Raw genomic sequence first — 19,692 nt, forward strand, 5'->3', positions numbered from 1 at the left:
AATACTAAAGGTCTCATTTTAACTTAATCACCTCTTTAAAGGCACTATCTCTAAATACAGTCACATTCTGAGGTACCTGAACTTAGGATTTTAACCCATGAGTTTTGGGGGGACATAATTCAACTCATGAGATCAGTTCTTTAGATGAGAAGGTGGCTTTCCTAATAAACTTTTTGACATCACAAATACCAAATATTTTACTTACCTAAAGTCAGAAGTTCCTGGTTAGTAAGCAAGCCCATTAGAAAAAGAGTACCTTTTAAATTTATATGAATGCCGGGCACCTCACATGGTAACTGACAATCGGTCCACCAAGAAAATGCTCTTTTACCTGGCCAGAATTAATACCAGGAAGTAGCTCCCTATTTTGAAAAGCTGGCTCACTCTCTCCAGTTGCAAGGGAAGGAGAGCCAAACATATTCGGTATGCATAGCCCAGATAAGAAAGTGTTTGAACAGTCAGAAAAAGTGTCTCCAAATGGCAGCATGGGTGAGGCAGGGATGACTCAAGTTCCTATAGAAACCGAGATGGTAAATGGATGAAGTTAGCGGGGGGTTGGGCACCTCGAGTACCCTGGTCCCACCTACAGGGCTTGTGGAAAGTAGGTACACTGTTACCTGAACTCCCACCTTCTCAGAAAAAAGCTGGAAATCTGTTTGGCTTTTTTAATGTAAAAGTTTCCAACTTTTAAATGTTGGACAGTAATTTAAAAAAAAGGAGAGAGAGAAAACACCCACAGAATGGTGGTACTTTAAGAGAGAGTGGGGTGGTTTTCCTTTGATATAAAGCCACAGGGAGACCTGGGTTCCAGTCTTGACTTGGCAAGTTGTGTGACCTCCCAGATACCTTCTCTGGAATTCATCTTGAAAACTAAGGGGGCTTTACAAGAGTTTCTTGAAAGTAGGGTATACAACTCTTTTATTCTCTATTAGAGGAAATGCAGAGTCCCCTTGTGATTTCAAGCATAGAATCAAGGACTCCTAAGACCCCAGCAACTAAGTATATCAACTCCACCAGCTCCTTCCCTCCCTTGGCTGGTTTCAAGCACATAAAAACAAACAAACAAATAAACAAAACCAAAACTAACCCACCAAACAAAAACTTTACTTCAAAGGAATTTAGCTAGTTTAAGAATTTTGATTTAGAAGTAAGGTAAACACTAGGATCCCTATATTATTTTCAACAGTGTTTTCTAGATTGCCAGAGACTTATGTCTTAAAACAACAATTCTCAAAGTCCCTTTGCTTGATCAGACAACTTTCTAGAAGCAAGAAGGCACTGGAGTATATTGGACAACATGTGTACATGTGTGCCTTCTAGCTCTGGAATCTGGAGACATGACTCTGGGCTCATCTCTGATTAACCAACTCTATGAATCAATCTCTCTGGTCTTCAGTTGGACTATACAGACTTTGGGACTTTCAACCTTAAATTCTATTATTCTAGTTTAGAATATTAGAATATTGGTTTTCAATTCTGCAACCACATTTAAGAGGCACCAGGAAATGACAAATATCAACTGGGTCAAATCACTTTAACCCATGTCTAAGTTTTCTAGTCTTCATATTACTACTTGACTTGATCATGTTGGATGGGTCTGTCAAACTTAACATTGGTGAAGCACTTGGATGTTTTCAAACATAAGGAGTTTATAAATGCATAGGACACAAGTGGTAAGGGATAATTATTGAAACGACAGTTGGTATGATTCTTTAGGAGGAAAATATGTTTGAAATCTCAAGCTTTGAAAGCAACTGAATAATGAAAAGTGATGCTGGTTTTCACCATGCATTTCTGTGACAGGCAGGATTCTAAAGATGGCCTCAAGATTTCTGTGTTTATTCAATCAAACATTAATTTAGGTACTACTGTGAAAGAAGTTTGCTGATGCAATTTAAGTCCCAAGTCAATTGCCCTTAAGAGATTATCCCGGTAAGTCAGACTCAACAAAATGAGCCTTTTTAAAAGCAATTATTTTATCTGGCTGATAAAAGAGAAAGTCAGAGAGGTTCAAAGCATGAAGGAAAATCAAATGTTTTGCAGACTTGAAGATGTAGGGGGCCACATGAGAAGGAATGCAGGCTGCGTCTAGGAGCGGAGAGCGCCCCAGTGACAGCCAGTAGGGAAATCACAGAAACAAGATTCAACCAACTACCTGAATAACTTTGGCAGTGGATTTATCCCAGAGCCTCCACATGAGAACCCCAGCCCAGCCAACGTTCATGTCAGTCTTGTGAGACCTTAAGCAGAGAACTCCACTGAGTCATATGGGACTTCTGACCTGGAGAACAATAAGCTAACACACATGTGATGTTTTAAGATGCTGTCAGTAGTAATATGTTACACAGCCATAGAAAACTAACACAATGGCCAACATCAAATTCTGAAAATGTTGTGAAACAGCTGGAAATGGATTGTAAAATGGTACAACCACTTTGGAAAATGGTATGAAGCTTTCTTATAAGCAAACATACATATGTACTCTATCATCCGGCAGTTCACTCCTAGGCATATATCAAGATAAATAAAAATGTATGTCTAGAAAAAGACCTGTACACTAATATCCATGGTAGCTTTATTATAAGAGTCCAAACTAGATGCAACCCAAAGGTACACCAATAGGAGAATGGATAAGCAAGGAACTACTAATATATGCAACAATATGAAGTTCAAAAACATGTTAAGTAAAAAATACCAACACAAAAGAGTACATACTGTGTTATTTCATTTATAAGTCTAAAATAGGCAAAATTAACCTGTGACAGTGGTGGGATTCAGCCAGTTCGCACTGATTCAGCAGAACTGATACTTAATTTTTTGTTGAGTTTGGCAAAGCGGTTGTTAAAATGGCACTGGTAATCAGGGCTCTCTCGAAAGTGGGCACTTGGGTAACTGCTCAAAGTAGAAATCACAAATTTACAATCCTTACTCTTTTTTAATGTTCATCTGTGCAACAGTATATCCTAAGTGCCCGTAGTAATGTTAATTCTGTCCATAGGTGAAAAAAAATTGCAAGTAAGAATGCCAATCAAGAAGCAATATAAAGCCTAACCAGGTGGTGGTGCGGTGGATAGAGTGTTGAACTGGAACATGGAAGACCCAGGTTTGAAACTCTGAGGTCACCGGCTTGAGCGCGGGCTCACCAGCTTGAGTGCGGAGTCGCTGGCTTGAGCATGGGATTATAGACATGACCCCATGGTCGCTGGCTTGAGCCCAAGGTCACTGGCTTGAGCAAGGGGTCAGTCACTCCGCTATAGCCCCCCTCTCCAGTCAAGGCACATATGAGAAAGCAGTCAATGAACAACTAAGGAGACTAAGGAGCCACGACAAAGAATTGATGCTTATCATCTATCTCTCTTTCTTCCTGCCTGTCTGTCCCTATCTCTTTCTCTCTCTGTCTCTGTCACACACACATACAAAAAAGGAAGAAGCAATATGGAAATATCTTAAATAACAGTTTTATTGTTTTTTTGTCAGGTATTATTTAATATTTTTTCATTAATTTTTTAAAACTTTTTTTATAATATAATCTAGTTTCGTGTACCTATTTTATTATTCTTAAGTATTAAATGCATGAAATAATAAACCACCTTTTGATATATTATTTTTTTATACTTAAAATGGTCATTAGGCAACCATTAACAACAATGGTTGTTAAATAATTTGAATCCCACCACTGACCTGTGGCAAAACTAATCAGAACCCTGGATACCTGGGGGTGGGGGATGGTTTGAGAAAGGGCACAAGGGGACTTTTTGGAGCAATGAAAATGGTCTATATTTTGCTAGAGGGATGGATGACATAGGTGTATACATTTATCAGGACTCATGGAACTGTAATACTTAAGATTCATACATTTTGGTTTGTAAATAATCTCATAAAAATATATTTTAAAAAATAATAATTCAAGCCTGTATGTTACAGACTAGTTACCTCTAGCGTGTTAATAATTCTCTTTTAGGAGTATCCATTTAAAAGCAGCTAGGCAAGAATTAACTCAGAGGCTAGTCCCTAACAGAGGCACATGGGGCCCTAAGCAGCTGGGGATGGACCGTTGGGCAGTGAGGCCCATCTAGAGAACATCAAGTGATTTCACATACTTAATCAAACAGTCCTGCAAAGGATTTCTAGAGCTTTATTTAATGCCCAAGTCCAAAATGCTAAAAGGTGAACAGAGAAGGTACTGATGGTGCTGGTGCCACTCAAGCAAGAAAGGCTCTGGAAGGGAGCTGGGTGCACAGGGCCAAGGGGCAGTGCCCTGAGACGCCCCGTGTGCCTGATCCTTAAAGAGACAGAGAGAGGAAGGAAGAGAGAGGGGAGGGGAAAGGAACGCATTTATTTGGTTATTCCACTCAGTCATGTGCTCATCTGTTACTACCTGTGTGGGCCCTGACTGGGATCAAACCCACAACCTTGTCCTTTGGGAACGACACTCTTAACCAATTGAGCTATCTGGCCAGGGCCAGAAATAAATATTTTCAGTCTTGCTCTTTCCTTTTATGTTCTCTATGGAGACAACAACCAGCACCACATTCCTTTTTCTACACGAAGACACTCACCATTGCTTAATGTCATATCCAGCCCCATAACCTTTCTCTGATTTTCTATCTTTAGAACCTCTCTCCAGAGTTCTTACCCCAGAGTAATGGCCTGGGTAATCCCACCTAAGGGACTGAGCGTAAGTCACCAAGGCTTGAGGCACCTAAACCTATAATTTGGTGCTCAGCTTCCCGTACTTACAGTCTGGTGGAAGGTAGGCAGGTGTAATTTGTGCTTTTCTAATTTTCACAAAGGATGTGGGATTGTGGGTATTCATTATCAACTGTATGGAAAAGCCCTTGGTAACTGCGAAACAGGTGTGGTTACCTGCCTCACTTCATCAGTGTGGGAAAGGTCAGAGGTGAAGTGATGTGCCCTAGGTATGCACTCAACAGCACATCTGATTCCAAAACTAATGGATTCCCCACAACCCTTTAAATGTACTGAAGTCCACAAAGAGAGGACAAGTTCCAGGACTGCCCGCATGACTGCAGGGGAAGACCCAAGTGGCACTGGTCTTCGAATGTGTGTCTTTGGGAGTATTCCTGAGACCAGCCCAACCTGGAGGGGATCGGGTGCTCACCATGAGCTTTGACCTATTTGTGGACACCAGAGACAGTTTGTTGGCTTTGCATGTCTATCAGGAAACCCAATAGTCACAGCGCTGAGAAGGTTTCCACTATAATTAGCACAACAGGCCGATGGATGTCACTGTTGCACCATAGAAACAGAATTCAACCCCTCAGGGACCTTGAACAGTAGCACACTCACTATTTGGTTACTTTAACAGAGCACAGTGCACCTGGAACCAAAGGAAAACTATTTTAAGTGGGATGGTAATTAATATTCCATTTTTAATTTTTAGAAATAGAAATTAGCAGGCACATTCAGCTTAAGTTAGAGCAAATCATTCAAGTTAAGGCTAATAACTTTGAATAGAGAGGGTTGCTACAAATGAATGTGTGTGTTACTTATCAAGGGAAAAGATGACACAGAAAATATACATGCTGATACTTAGAGTGGGACTGTCACCCTCTTGATGGCCCAGCATTAACATTTTGCAGTCAAATGCTTTACCCCAAGCTAAACCCTGCCATTTATCAGAAACATTTTGGAAGGAACTTCTAATCCTCAATCTAATATAAAGATCAAATGAATAAATATATTTATTAAGCACCCATTATGTGCCAGGAACTGTGTTAGACTTTCTACAACTCTTTCAGATAAGTGTTATCATTTCCATTTTCCACGTGAGGAAATCGGGGCTCAGCAACAATAAGTGCCGTTGCCAGTTACACAGCTGGTAAGTGACCAAATGATGCGAGTCCGTATCCAGTGGCCTGCAAAGCCAGTGTGCTCCAGCTCAGGTCAAGCATTCTTTGACAGCCCACTGTGTGTCCCTCACTGGAGATATGACAATGAATATGGTGCCATCTTGCCCCAAAGAAACTCTAAGGTCTTTGACATTTATATTACAACACAGAGTGAGAGGGGCTCTTGCCAGGTGCTGTGCAACTGAGTGAGAGGTAAGCACTTCTACACTGAGATCTGAAGAATGAGTGAAGTATGGCAGGAGAAGGGGAATACAGACCGAGGGTGTTTCCTCTGGAGGAACCTCCAGTACCGAAGCAGAAAGTGGGGAAATAGCATGGTGACCTGTCATTTAAACTTAAAGAAGGATTTTTAAAGGAATAATCTGTTTCTTTTAAATTGGACGGAATGTGAACTATAGTATTACTACCCTATTGCCCAGGAGTAGTTTCTAAGGGGAATCTGCTTGCAGGAGAGTCAAGCCCTGCATTAGGAATGGTGAGTCGGCTCTGGTACCACAAATGTACAAGAAGTACATCCACGGGCTCCCTTGGTGTAGGAGCCCAAGTGGGAGCACCAGGAATAAGGAACGAAGGCTGCCCTGTGGGCTCTCCTGGTGCCCTCACTCTGTCTGAGGCCTTGACCCAGATCAAGGAATCCCAGCTTCAGCAGGGAAAGAGCAGGTATTGCAGAGGGCTCCGGTCTGAGTTGCTGTATTATAATTTCATGAGTACAAAATTGTGAATGTCTCTCCCTTTCCAGTCCTGGCACAAACCCTCACACACAGAGAGAACAGATATAAGTGGCTACTGGGAACAGCAGTGCTGTGAGTCTTTTTCCTTCCAGGCCCAGAACTCGCTCTCCCCAGCGGGGAGAAAAAGCTGCTCCTGAGAGATAGATAAATACCAGTGGTTCCCAGGCCATTCTTACGGGCCTCTAGCGCCGTCACAGGTCACGGCCATAGTCATTCTTGGATTTTCTGATGACGAGAACTGTCACTGTTGTCTGACAGGATTAACTGGCCTTTTGGGACACTTCCTTAAAATATAAATAAATTGGGCAACTAATCCTATACTTTGTGTCTTGGTTCTTCTAGGAGCTTTGAAGTCTAGATTTGGAGAAGAAAGGTTAAGGGAGCAATCCTAGAGAAGTAACTGGAATTTCTTTGTGTTTATCTTAATGACACCCATAAGACTTGCCTTTAGGTCTTGGTCACATTTAATATTTTCAGATAGAAATCACAATAGGACTGGAGGTCCCCTTAGTGGCCCAAAACTTAATGGTGATACTAAAAAAAGAATATAAATTACTGAATCATTTAACAAGTATTTGTTATACCTACGTCCTAGGCTATGTGCTGAAAGAGACAAACTGAATGTTCCTCCCCCCTTTTAATTGAATTTATTGGGGGTGACACTGGTTAACAAAATTATACATGTTTCAGGAGCACAGTTCTACAACACATAATCTGTACACCATATTGTGTGTTCACCACCCCAAGTCAAGTCTCTGTCCATCACCATTTTATCTCCCTACACCCTACTCCACCTCACTCGGGGCCCCACCCCGCTAGTGAACTGTGAACTTTAAACAAAGAGGCAGAACAATGGACTGCGAGGCCTTAAGACTGAAAAGAGACTATCACTGCAGCTCAGGTGGGTGATATTGGCATGCAACACTACTTGTAAGCTACTATGGAAGCTACTTCTTTTCCCCTGGACAATTTCAAATGTATGAAAATATATGTAAATATTGGTGTAATTTTCATTAAAATCAATCATTCTTCCATTCAGTAAATACTGAGCACCTACCAATGGCAAACAAATCCACTTCTCTGACTCAATTTTACCTGTTCAATCCACACTTAGCCAAGGCCATGCAGTAGGAGAGGGTAGAAGTTAGATAGTCAAATAGAACTCAAATCCTGGCCTCTCTACTGTGTGACTCTGAGTTAACCATTTTCCCCTTTTTGAGCTTCAATTTTCTCATTTGCAAAATGGGGATAAAAGGAAGTTGACATAATAGTGTGCAATGGTTATCCTCACTGAGAATTTCCTATATGCCAGACACCGAGAGTGGCATCTTATAACAAGTATGACAGGCAGTCATCCTTGAATGTTTCCTCTCCTCTATCTCCCGCACCCAAGAATCACCAAGTCATGACATTTTATCTCTGAAACATTTTTCAAATCTCTCCCCTCCTTCCATTGCCCAAGTTCAGGCCCTCCATTATCTCTTGGCCTTTGAAGTGGGTCTCTCGGCTTTTACTCTTATGTCCTTTAAATCCATTCTCTACATACTAACAAAGCAATCGGTTTTAAAAAAGAAAACATGTCACTCCCTCACTTAAAACCCTTCAATGGTTCCCCACCTCCTAGAATAAAGTATCAGCCCTTAGAAGAGCACACAAGGTCATCCTGCCTACCTCTCTAGACTTTTACCATTTCCTGCCCAATACCCAACACACTCTCGGCTTGTTTACACCTCTGAGCCTTGTCTCACACTTCACTGCTGCCCATGCAACATTGACCTACGCCTCTGTTCAATATTCTCACCTCCACCTGCTTATCTTTTAAGACTCAAGGCAGATGGGGCAAGTCAGGAAAGTCTGCCATGATGCCTCCATCTTCCACTTCTCTCCTGGGTCAGGAGCTCTTTACTCTTGACCATTTTCATGTGCTTCCAGCTCCTGGGTATAACTATTTCACTGCATTTACTACATTGATTGGTAATATATTTACTAATGAGTTCTTCTCCCTTACTGGACTCTTCTCCTTGAAGCAAAAACCTTATCTTATTCATCCTTATATCCCCATCACCCGACACAGTTCCCCAAGGGCTTGGTGGATAAAGCAAGTGAAGGAATGAAGACAGCAATGTGACTCCCCAGCGCATGCTCTCTACATACACCACACCCCATCTCCACAATGGCAATGTGACACTCAACCAGGGGCAGTTTTGTTTCCAGGGACATTTCACAATGTCTAGGATATTCGAGTTGTCATAACTGGGGGTGGAGGAAGTGTGCTTCATGCACCTAGTGGGTGGAGGCCAGGGAGGCTGCTAAGCATCCTACGGTGCTCAGGATAGCCCCTCACAGCACAGAATCACCTAGCCCAAAATATGAATGAGAGCCAACATCGGAAAATCCTGATCTTGAACAGGGTCTGGCATGTGGAAGTCTCAGTAGAGGATTCCTAACCCTGGCAGCTTAGTGGCACTAGAGGCAAAAACGATCATTGTGCTTGATATAGACCATATCATTGTACAGTGTACTGTTGTAGACTTACAGAGCAGTTCTGCATGATATGAACTTATTTCACAGCATCAGAACTAGGGAGTTCAGTTCTACTTTTATAGTTGTATTTTAAATACAGCAGAAGTCCTATTCAGGATGCACGGTCCTCTCCTCCCACTTCTCTCCCAACACACATACATGTTGTATCTGTTCAGACCTATATCCCTGAACAACCAACGAGAATAACTGGACACCATGGGTAAACCTGTATTAGCTCACCTGCTATGAGGTTGAAATGTATGTGTGTGTATGCACATGTATATACACTGCTCACAAAAAGGGGGTCAGGGAACATGCAGATATTGAGTACTTTCAGCCTTTTGTATAGTACATTTTCACCAATGAAATAAAAGTTGGTTTTGCATCTCTTTTACATAATCTTTGACTTGTTCGCTTTTCTGATGTTCTTGTTTAATAAAGAAAAATCAAATGCTTCTTTTTTTTATCACTTCATATTCATTTTTAAATATCCCCTAATTTCTGTGAGCAGTATACATGTACATATATATGTATTCAAATGTATTTCTTATTCTGCATGAACTCAGAACCTGGAACACCCTCTCCAGGAAGGCCTAGCCTCTTTTGAATCATAAGAAAAATATAAAGATTAAGACTTTCAAGCTGTCAGGTGAGTTTTTAATTAGCCATTTGACATAGCACAGCTGGGGCATTAGCCTATGACATGAGACACTGGCTGATCCACTTTCCAGGGACCTCAAAGTCCCATTAAGTATGCACAATAAGTTCATACTGGGTAGTTCTTCCCATCTACACATATCCAACCACTGAATGTTTGGACATGGGGTGCACGGTGAAGGAGCCTGCCTAGAGGTATCAAAACCAGGACATAAGTTCTAAATTCAGCTCATTGACCTTTGCCTATAATTCAGCTCCATGGCCCCCTGTCTGAACCCCGAGGAAAATTTATGATCAGTTTCTTCTGGTCATCTTCAGCTCCTCTTTCAGTTGCCCTTGTTATCAGTCCAGATGTCTTTTGCTTTTGAGGAGAGCCATCTTTCTTGTCTTAGCAATTCCCCTTTCTCTTTACCAAGTTCGAATTATTAAACTACTTAAAACTGACTGCCAATACTGGATATATGTGCCTCAGCTTAACACACAGGGGCATAGAAGTGGCTAGGTACTTCTTTTGGTAAATTTAACACTTAATTCATCTTAGAATACTTAATTCATCCTAGAATTTCAAAGCAGTGGCATCCTGAACCCTTTAAGGCATCTTTGAGTCTCAGTATAAGTAGAAATGACTCAATTTATTACAGACAACCTTTTTATTTTTCTAAAATAATGGGTCTAGCCACCATTATAACCACAGCCTGATTGAAGTTCAGAGGGAGTTAAACTGGATACTGTGAAGCTTCCTTTGCCAATGCCCTGATTTGTTGGACAGATAACCATTGTTAAAAAGTGATGATTTATGATAGGGAATTTATTATAGCCAATTGCCCGTTGGTTACATTGCCATTACATATGTCTCAAGGAGTTCAAGCAAATTTATAATGAAGAGGTTTCTGCTGGTTGTGGTAAGGGTGTAGTGCTCCGTGGCTTGGAAAGTTAGTTCACTTACAATTTAAACAGAAAGAAAATGCAGCACTAGCCTGTTCTTAGGTTTCCTGATGGCTTGCCAGCCACCCACCCAACTATCCTGGAATTACCTATTGATGTGCAGGGGCGTAGGAAGTCTCATGTCTTTTCAAGCCCTGGAGTTCCCTGACATCTACCTCATTATTGGATGGTGTTCTAGACTGAATGTTTGTGTTCCCATCCCATGTATATGTCGCAGCCCTAACCCCCAGTGTGACTGTCTTTTGAGATGGGTGCCTTTATGGTATTAACGTTAAATGAGGCCATCAGGGTGGGGCCCTGACCTAAAAGGATTTGTGTCTTTTTAAGAAACATCAGAAAGCTCATTTTTTCTCTCTGCACACTTTTGCATGCACCCACAAAAGGCCATGTGAGGACATAACGAGAAGATGGACACTGTAAGCCAGAAAGAGAGCTCTTACCAGAAATTGATCCCTGCTGGAGCCTGATCTTGGACCTTCCAGACTACTGAACTGTGGAAGAGTAAACTTCTGTTGCTTAAGCCACCCGGACTGTGGTCTACTGCTATGGCAGACTGAGCAGATTAATATAAATGGTTATTATAAACTGCCTTAAGGAGTGAGCAACCTAATAAAGTTGTAATAATTATTATTATAGCAATCACCTAACAATTGTCACTGTGCGCATCACAGATCATCAAAATGCTAGATTTTAGAAATTAAGTAAACAGTTCCATTTACAATTGACCAAAAGAATAAAATAGCTAGGAATAAATTTACTCAAGGAGGTGAAAGACCTGTGCACTGATGAAAGACACTAAAGGCAACATGAATAAATGAACAGATATTGTGTGCTCATGGATCAGAATGATTAATATTGTTAAAATGACCATACTACTCAAAGCAATCTACAGAATCAATTTAATCCCTGTCAAAATTCAAATGTCATTCCTTACAGAAATAAAACAAAACAATTGTAAAATTTGTATGGAACCACAAAATACCCCAAATAGCCAAAATAACCTTGAAAAAATCAAAGCTTAAGGCAGGGGTCCCCAAACTTTTTACACAGGGGGCCAGTTCACTGTCCCTCAGACCATTGGAGGGCCGGACTATAAAAAAAAACTATGAACAAATCCTTATGCACACTGCATATATCTTATTTTAAAGTAAAAAAAACAAAACAAAACCGGAAACAAATATAATATTTAAAATAAAGAACAAGTAAATTTAAATCAACAAACTGACCAGTATTTCAATGGGAACTATGCTATTCTCACTGACCACCAATGAAAGAGGTGCCCCTTCCAGAAGTGCGGCGGGGGCCGGATAAATGGCCTCAGGGGGCCACATGTGGCCCGCGGGCTGTAGTTTGGGGACCCCTGGCTTAAGGCATCTTACATCCTGATTTTAAACTATATAACAAAAGCATAGTAATCAAAACAGTATGATATTAGCACAAAAACAGACATATAGATCAATGGAACAGAATAAAAAGCCCAGAAATAAACTCACACATATATAACCAATTAATTTACAACAAAGGAGCCAAAATTATACAATGAGAAAAAAAGAGTCTTTTCAATAAATTGTGTTGGGAAAACTGGGCAGCCACATGCAAAAGAATGAACCCCTATCTTACACCATACAGAAAAGTCAACTCAAATGGATTAAAGACTTGAACATAGGCCAAAATCATAAGACCCCTAGAAGAAAACAGTGGGCAAATCACTTGGCATTAATCTTTACAATGAGTTTTTGGGATTTGACACCAAAAGTGAAGGAAACAAAGCAAAATTAAACAAGTGGGACTACATCTTGCTAAAAAGCTTCTGTGCAGCAAAGGAAACCATCAGAAAAAAAAAATTAGCAAACCTATGGAACGAGAGAAAATACTTGCAAATCACATATCTGACAAGGGTTTTATATCCAAACAAACAAATAAACAATTTGATTTAAAAATGGGTAGAGTACCCGGAGAGATATTTCTTCCCCCAAAGAAGACATACAAATGGCCAGGAGATACATGAAAAAGTGCTCAACATCACTAATCATCAAGGGAATGCAAATAAAACACTGGGATATCACCTCACATTTGTTAGGGTGGCTATTTAAAAAAAGAAAAGAAACAACAAATGTTGTTGAGGATGTGGAGTAAAGGAAACCCTTGTGCACTGTTAGTGGGATTATAAATTGGGCAGTCACTGTGGAAAACAGTGTGAAGGTTCCCTAAAAAATTAAAAACAGAACTACTACATGATCCAACAATTCTACTTCTGGGTATTTATTTGAAGAAAATGAAATCACTATCTTGAAGAGATATCTGCACCCCCATGTTCATTGCAGCATCATTTACAATAGCCAACACACAGAACTAACCTACATGTCTATCAACAGACAAATGATGAGGAAGGTCTGATACACACACACACACACTTACATGAACACTACTTGGGCATTAAAAAGAAGGAAATCCTGCCATTTGTGACAATGTATGGACCTGAGGGCATTATTCTCATGAAATAATCCAGACAGAGAAAGACAAATATTGCATGACCTCACTTCTACGTAGAATCTAAAACAAACAAACAAAAAACCCAAACTGAGCTCATAGAGATACAGAGAACAGACTGGTGGTTGCCAGAGACTAAGGGTGTCGGGGGAAGGCTGGGGGTCAAGGGGGTGAAGGTAAAAAAAGGTACAAACTTCCAGTTATAAGATAATTAATTCCAGGCCCTGGCCGGTTGGCTCAGTGGTAGATGTCAGCCTGGTGTGCAGGAGTCCCAGGTTCGATTCCTGGCCAGGGCACACAGGAGAAGCGCCCATCTGCTTCTCCACCCCTCCCCCTCTCCTTACTCTCTGTCTCTCTCTTCCCCTCCCTCAGCCAAGGATCCACTGGAGCAAAGACGGCCCGGGCACTGAGGATGGCTCTATGGCCTCTGCCTCAGGTGCTAGAATGGCACTGGTTGCAACAGAGCAACGCCCCAGATGGGCAGAGCATTGCCCCCTGGTGGGCATGCCGGGTGGATCCTGGTCAGGCACATGCGGGAGTCTGTCTGACTGCCTCCCCATTTCCAACTTCAGAAAAATACAAAAAAGAAAAAAAAGATAATTAATTCTGGGATGTAATGCACAGCATAGTGATTACAATTAACAACACTGTGTAATATACTTGAAAGTTGCTGAGAGGGTAGATCTTAAAAGATCTCATCACAAGAAAAACTATTTTTACATATGTATGTTAATGGATGTTAACTAAACTTATTGTGGTTATTTTAGGATATAAACATATATCGAATCACTATGTTGTATACCTAAAACTAATACAATGCTATGTGTCAATGATATCTCAATCTATTTTTATTTTATTTTATTTTGTTGAGACAGGTAGGGAGAGAGAGAGAGAGAGACAGGAACATGGAGCTGTTCCTGTACAGTACCCGACCTGGGAATCAAACCGGCAACCTCCGCACTTCCCAGGATGATGCTCCAACCAACTGAGCTATCCAACTGGGACTTAATTTTTTTATTGATTTTTAGAGAGAGAGAGAAAGAGGGAGAGATGGGAGGAAGAAGGGAAGCGTTCAGTTGTTGCTCCACTGAGTGTGCATTCTTTGGTTGCTTCCCGTGTGTGCCCTGACGGGGGATGAACCCACTACCTTGTCGTTTTGGGACAGCACTCTCAACTGACTGAGCAAACTGGCCAGAGCCAATATCTCAATTTTTAAAAAATGCTATATTTTGGCCCTGGCCGGTTGGCTAAGCAGTAGAGCGTCGGCCTAGCGTGCGGAGGACCCGGGTTCGATTCCGGCCAGGGCACACAGGAGAAGCGCCCATTTGCTTCTCCACCCCTCTGCCGCGCTTTCCTCTCTGTCTCTCTCTTCCCCTCCCGCAGCCAAGGCTCCATTGGAGCAAAGATGGCCCGGGCGCTGGGAATGGCTCTGTGGCCTCTGCCTCAGGCGCTAGAGTGGCTCTGGTCGCAACATGGCGACGCCCAGGATGGGCAGAGCATCGCCCCCCTGGTGGGCAGAGCATCGCCCCATGGTGGGCGTGCCGGGTGGATCCCGGTGGGGCGCATGCAGGAGTCTGTCTGATTGTCTCTCCCTGTTTCCAGCTTCAGAAAAAAAAAAAAAATGCTATATTTTAACCCAGGGATTATTTTATGTCAGATGAGGAATTAACTATAAATCAGTCTTATATATACACTATTTTTATTGTTATCTTTTTAATATCTTTCTGGATCAGTTTATCTGATTTGGGAGAAAAGTTAGTTTATCTTTGATGATACAAGCTCAAATTTATGTAGTTCATTTTTCCCAAAAAAAGTTCAAAGGATTTTTTTTTAAACTTCTCACTAGTTTTGATTGAAGCCCCAAGATCTAGGCAAAAGGCTGATTTCATTGCCCAATTTTTCATTAAAAAAAATCATTTTGCTTTCTCTCAGTGTTTGATGAGAGAAGCAGCTCTTTGATTTGGGGATCTTTTTAAAATTGACTTTGTTCTTTTTTAATCCCAACTGCTCCAGGCATCATTAGCTCATTTTAATAGAAGTTTCAATTTCCTTTTATCCCTTTGAGCATGGGTTCCAATATCCTCAAAGCAGTACCTTTTAATTGGCCTGGAAAAGGTCATCCTTCTAAAAAGAGGAAACCATATCACACATTTTACAAAGTCCCCATGGGTCTTTGAGATCAGAAGGGGATGGTTGCAGGGGGTAGATTCATCCTACAACAAATGTTTAGGTGGCATGTGATTACATTTTCAACATAATTACTATATATTATAATTACATGTACTCACTCTTATCCAACATATTCTCTGCTATAATGAGTTGGCCTTTATTAAAAATTCGTCTTTGAAATTTTGTTCTTCTTTTTCTATTTATCCAATAGCTGTGGGACAGTGTTATTTCTGACAGTAGTTTCCTTATATGTCATAATTTTCAGCTATACTCTGCTATACAGACTCCCTAATCACATGCTTTTTAGGAAATGACACAAAGGCAGCTGATGTTTGCTCCCACTGTCACATACCCCCATCAGTCATTGCTTTGCATATTCTAGCAGTGATTTCTCAAGAGAAATCTAAGGTGTAATCAAATCTTACATGCACCCAGACACATTTTTTCATCAAATAAATCTTTTTAAGGAAAATCTACTCGATTACTTCACTTTCTTCTAGTGTAACAAAAACTAATCTGGATCTAGAGTGAGCACCTAACTCCTTCAGTGAAGGAGGGAAGTAGTAAACCTTTCAAGGCAATCTGCAAGAATTCACAGAAACTTGACTCCATCCAATCAGCAGTAAGGAGGAGGTTGGGATGAGGGGAGGCTGCTCAAAAACAAAAAATGAAAACACCCCTAGTCTTTCAGGGCTAATTACTCTCTCTAAGACTCTCTCATAAAAAGAAATACCCTACAATATTTCATCTTTTATTTTTAAGACACTTTATAGAAGCCCCAATATTTGGTACCTCAGGAGTTATCACTCAGACATTTATGAGAAGTCATGCACTGTTATTTCCACACAATTCCTGTCTCATAGATAGACCATAAATAAGTATTATTACTAAAAATGGCATATCAGAAAGATGCCACAGTATACCAAATGAAAAATCTAGATCCACGGGGTGTTTTTTCTATAGTATTGCTTAAAGAAAAATAAACAAAGGAGTTGATTTCTTTACAAACTTTCCAGAATCCAGTTCCTTGGTTTCCTTTCTTTTAGAGAATTGAAGAAATCCTATGTTTAGCACACCTACTAGAAGTAGACTATAAAAGCAAGGTAACCAATTGACCTCAAGTAGTCCTCCCTGGAGCACTGTGTTCTGTATTAGAGATCACCCACCTGAGAGTGATATGGACAATTTAGAACATAAGCAAGGAAAAAGGACCTTAGCAGCCCAGGACTTGGGAAGAAGGCATAGGAATAACAAGCAAAGGAATTAAAGACTAATCTGGAAAGGAGATGGTTTGGCAGGGCAACACCAGCTGTCCTTAAAAGGTTAGAAGGTAGTAAAATGGGAAAACCATTCAATGTTTTCAGTTTGGTCCAAGAAGGATAAAAGGATGAAGTTTGAGACAGCAGACAGCAGAATGAATATAAAGAAGAACATTGCTCTAATTTGAAAAGTTCCAAAAATAAACTAGTCACTTTTGTACTAAGAGGTTGACTTTCCTTGATGGGGCTTGAGTGGGGGCTGGTTGACCACTTTAGGGAATGGTGCTAACACATATAAGCAAGAACTAAAAATTTTAGTTCTCTTTTAACCCTGAAGATTTATGAAAATGTTGACCTTGGAGAGAAATAAGTTGAAGCAACAAAATTAGATACAACCAAATAGTTAAAAAATAAATGGTTTGAAGGGTCTGGGACTATACGAATTATCTTGGATGTCTCGTGTATGTTTTGCTAACACAAAGCTAAGGAAAGAGTTACTTTATTCTATTGGAAGGGGCTGTATGTTAAACTAGTTTAGTTCACTTAGACAAAAAACAAAACAAAACAAAACAATAAATCAAAGTCCTTTAGGGATGCTCCACCAAGATTGTTTATCTAGACTCATTGACTTAAATAGGCTCTTTTGAAATTTCCGTGGGTTGTGCTGGGTGGATAGATGCAGCTGTTCTGCAGCCATTGTGTTGCCCAGTTGGAATATGGAGGACTTCGCTTCACCTAAGGAACTTTTGGCAACTCTCCCTTCACGGCTTCCATCAGCAGTAGAGATGCTAAAGGATGTCGGAGTCCTAGCAGGCATCCTCTGAGGCTGTTGAGAGGCAGGGGGTCAAACTCTAGGCTAACCCTGGCCTGTGGCAAGGGGTAGAGAGACACAGCAGAAAGGAAGGTGCTTCTTCAGATAAGTCCCCCTTTTTGGTGTCTGTGAAGTGTGCCATTAGGAGGAGCACAGCTCGTCTTAATTCAATGACTAACTTTTACTCTACAGTTGACCTCAGCATGATTCTATGGAGATCACATTATCCAGTTTAGGTAAAAGATTTGTAGGAGAGATAAAGATAGTGTGGCACTAAATATATAGGCTTTGGAGTCATAGCATCAGAGTTTAAGTGCTGGCTTTCTCATTTCTAGCAGTATGAACTTGAACAAGTTAAGTTACTTATTAACCTCTCTAGACCTCAAGTTTTCTCAACTCTAAAATGGGGCTAGGAATAATTGCAGGCTCACAGAGAATACTAGACAAATGGTTGCTTCTGTTACTTCCACAGAAACAGAAAACTGAGCCCCACTTGAGCCTGCTTCTTCTTGAGTCCTGTCCAAGACACGAGAGGAACAAAAGTGGCATTGAGGTAAGAATGTAGGTCACATCAAACCAGCTGCTCTGCTGATCGGAAAAGAACATGAATCCAGACTGGGTCACACAATGAAAGTGAAGGAAACAAAAATGTATGTCCTGATATGGAAAGATATCCAAAATATATTAAATGAAAAAGCATGTTATGAAAGAGTATGCTCACCTTGAGGAAAATGAATTATTAATATAAATGATGATAATATGTCAACGTATAGGAAAGAGCTGGGGAATTTCCACCCAACAATGCATAATGGTTTGGAGGGGCAATTAGGATTGCATGAGACTCTCACTCTCTATTACTTCTGTAATATTTTAATTTTATAATGAATATTATCAATTTTTAAATTAGGAAAATCAATGTTTAAAAAGAAAAAGAATATTATCCTATTACCAACTTTAAATTTTACTGTGTACTGATCCCCTTAAACTGAAGAGTAGGGTATTAATAATGACGATAGATAAGCTGATGCAGAAAACGCTTCCCTCTTCTCCTTCAGGAAGGACGATAACACATGTGACAGTTTAGAAGCTCTTTCATCATACCATAACTCCTCCCACGAGCCTTTGAAGGGGCTGTTTGTGGTTAAGACTTTGAGCTGTGCAGCCTTACATCTTGGTTGGAATCCTGGCTCCACATCTTACTAACAGTATGACCTTGGGCCAGCTTCTTAATCTCTGAACCTCAGTTAATTTATCTTTCAAAGGGGCCTAATATTAGTACTTCAAAGGGATGCTATGAGGAAGAATTGAGATCCTTTTGTAATATGCCTAGAACAGTGACTAGTATAGAGTAAACACTAAATGAAAAGTTTAGCCATCATTGTTTTAACCTTCATTTAGAGAAAACTATAGATACAAATGATATATTTATCATAAAACAAAACAAAAAGCCCCCCAGAATCTTGACATTCATTCCCACTACCACCTCTCTGAGCCCAGAATTTTATCACTGAACTCCTGGAGTGTCGCTGCACCTCTCTGTGCAAGCTCCTTGCTTCTGTCACCACATGCTCCAGCCTATCTTGCCTGGCACTGTGATTCAGCTCTTTTGTGCTTGTCCTTTCTCTCTTACAGCTTGTTTTAAATGGCTTCAGTGGTTTCTCATCATCAAAAGTGTAAATTTAAAACATTTTCATTTGTCCCTTCGTATACTGGCTTCATCCTAGCTTTCTTATATGTGACACAATATTTCAAACAGGAACTCTCTGCTTCAGCCACATTGGGCCCCTCACCAATTCTGAGCACCCCTCTCCCAAATTATAAGCCTTTGCCCACTCCCCTCTTCTTCTCATCATCTCAAGAACCCAGTGACTAGTATTATATTTAGGAAAGCTGCCTGACCACTCAAATCCATATTACCTCTATTTTGAGTTCCTAGAGCATCTAACATCCTCATCTAGGCTCTCATTAGAGACTCTATTATAGTCACTGAGGTAGGTATTACATATAAATTCAACAAGCACTTATTGATCAAGCTTTGGAGATGAAGAAGACAAAGTATTTGCCCTGATTAAGCTCATGGTCTACTAGAAGAGACAGAAAGTCAATAATTGCCTAACCAGGCAGTGGTGAAGTGGATAGAGCGTCGGACTTGGATGTAGAAGACCCAGGTTCGAAACTCCGAGGTCGCCAACTTGAGCATGGGCTCGTCCAGCTTGAGTGCAGGCTCACCAGCT

The 19,692-nt window shown here is 40.7% G+C and overlaps 1 protein-coding gene across 6 annotated transcripts in view; it reads right to left on the minus strand.

Annotated features, from left to right (window-relative positions):
• Positions 1-19,692, minus strand: part of SHROOM3 (shroom family member 3) — a 323,146-nt gene that overhangs the window by 117,448 nt on the left and 186,006 nt on the right. The window lies entirely within an intron of this gene.

Source organism: Saccopteryx bilineata, chromosome 5 (assembly GCF_036850765.1).
Source record: "Saccopteryx bilineata isolate mSacBil1 chromosome 5, mSacBil1_pri_phased_curated, whole genome shotgun sequence".
Classification (NCBI taxonomy): Eukaryota; Metazoa; Chordata; class Mammalia; order Chiroptera; family Emballonuridae; genus Saccopteryx; species Saccopteryx bilineata.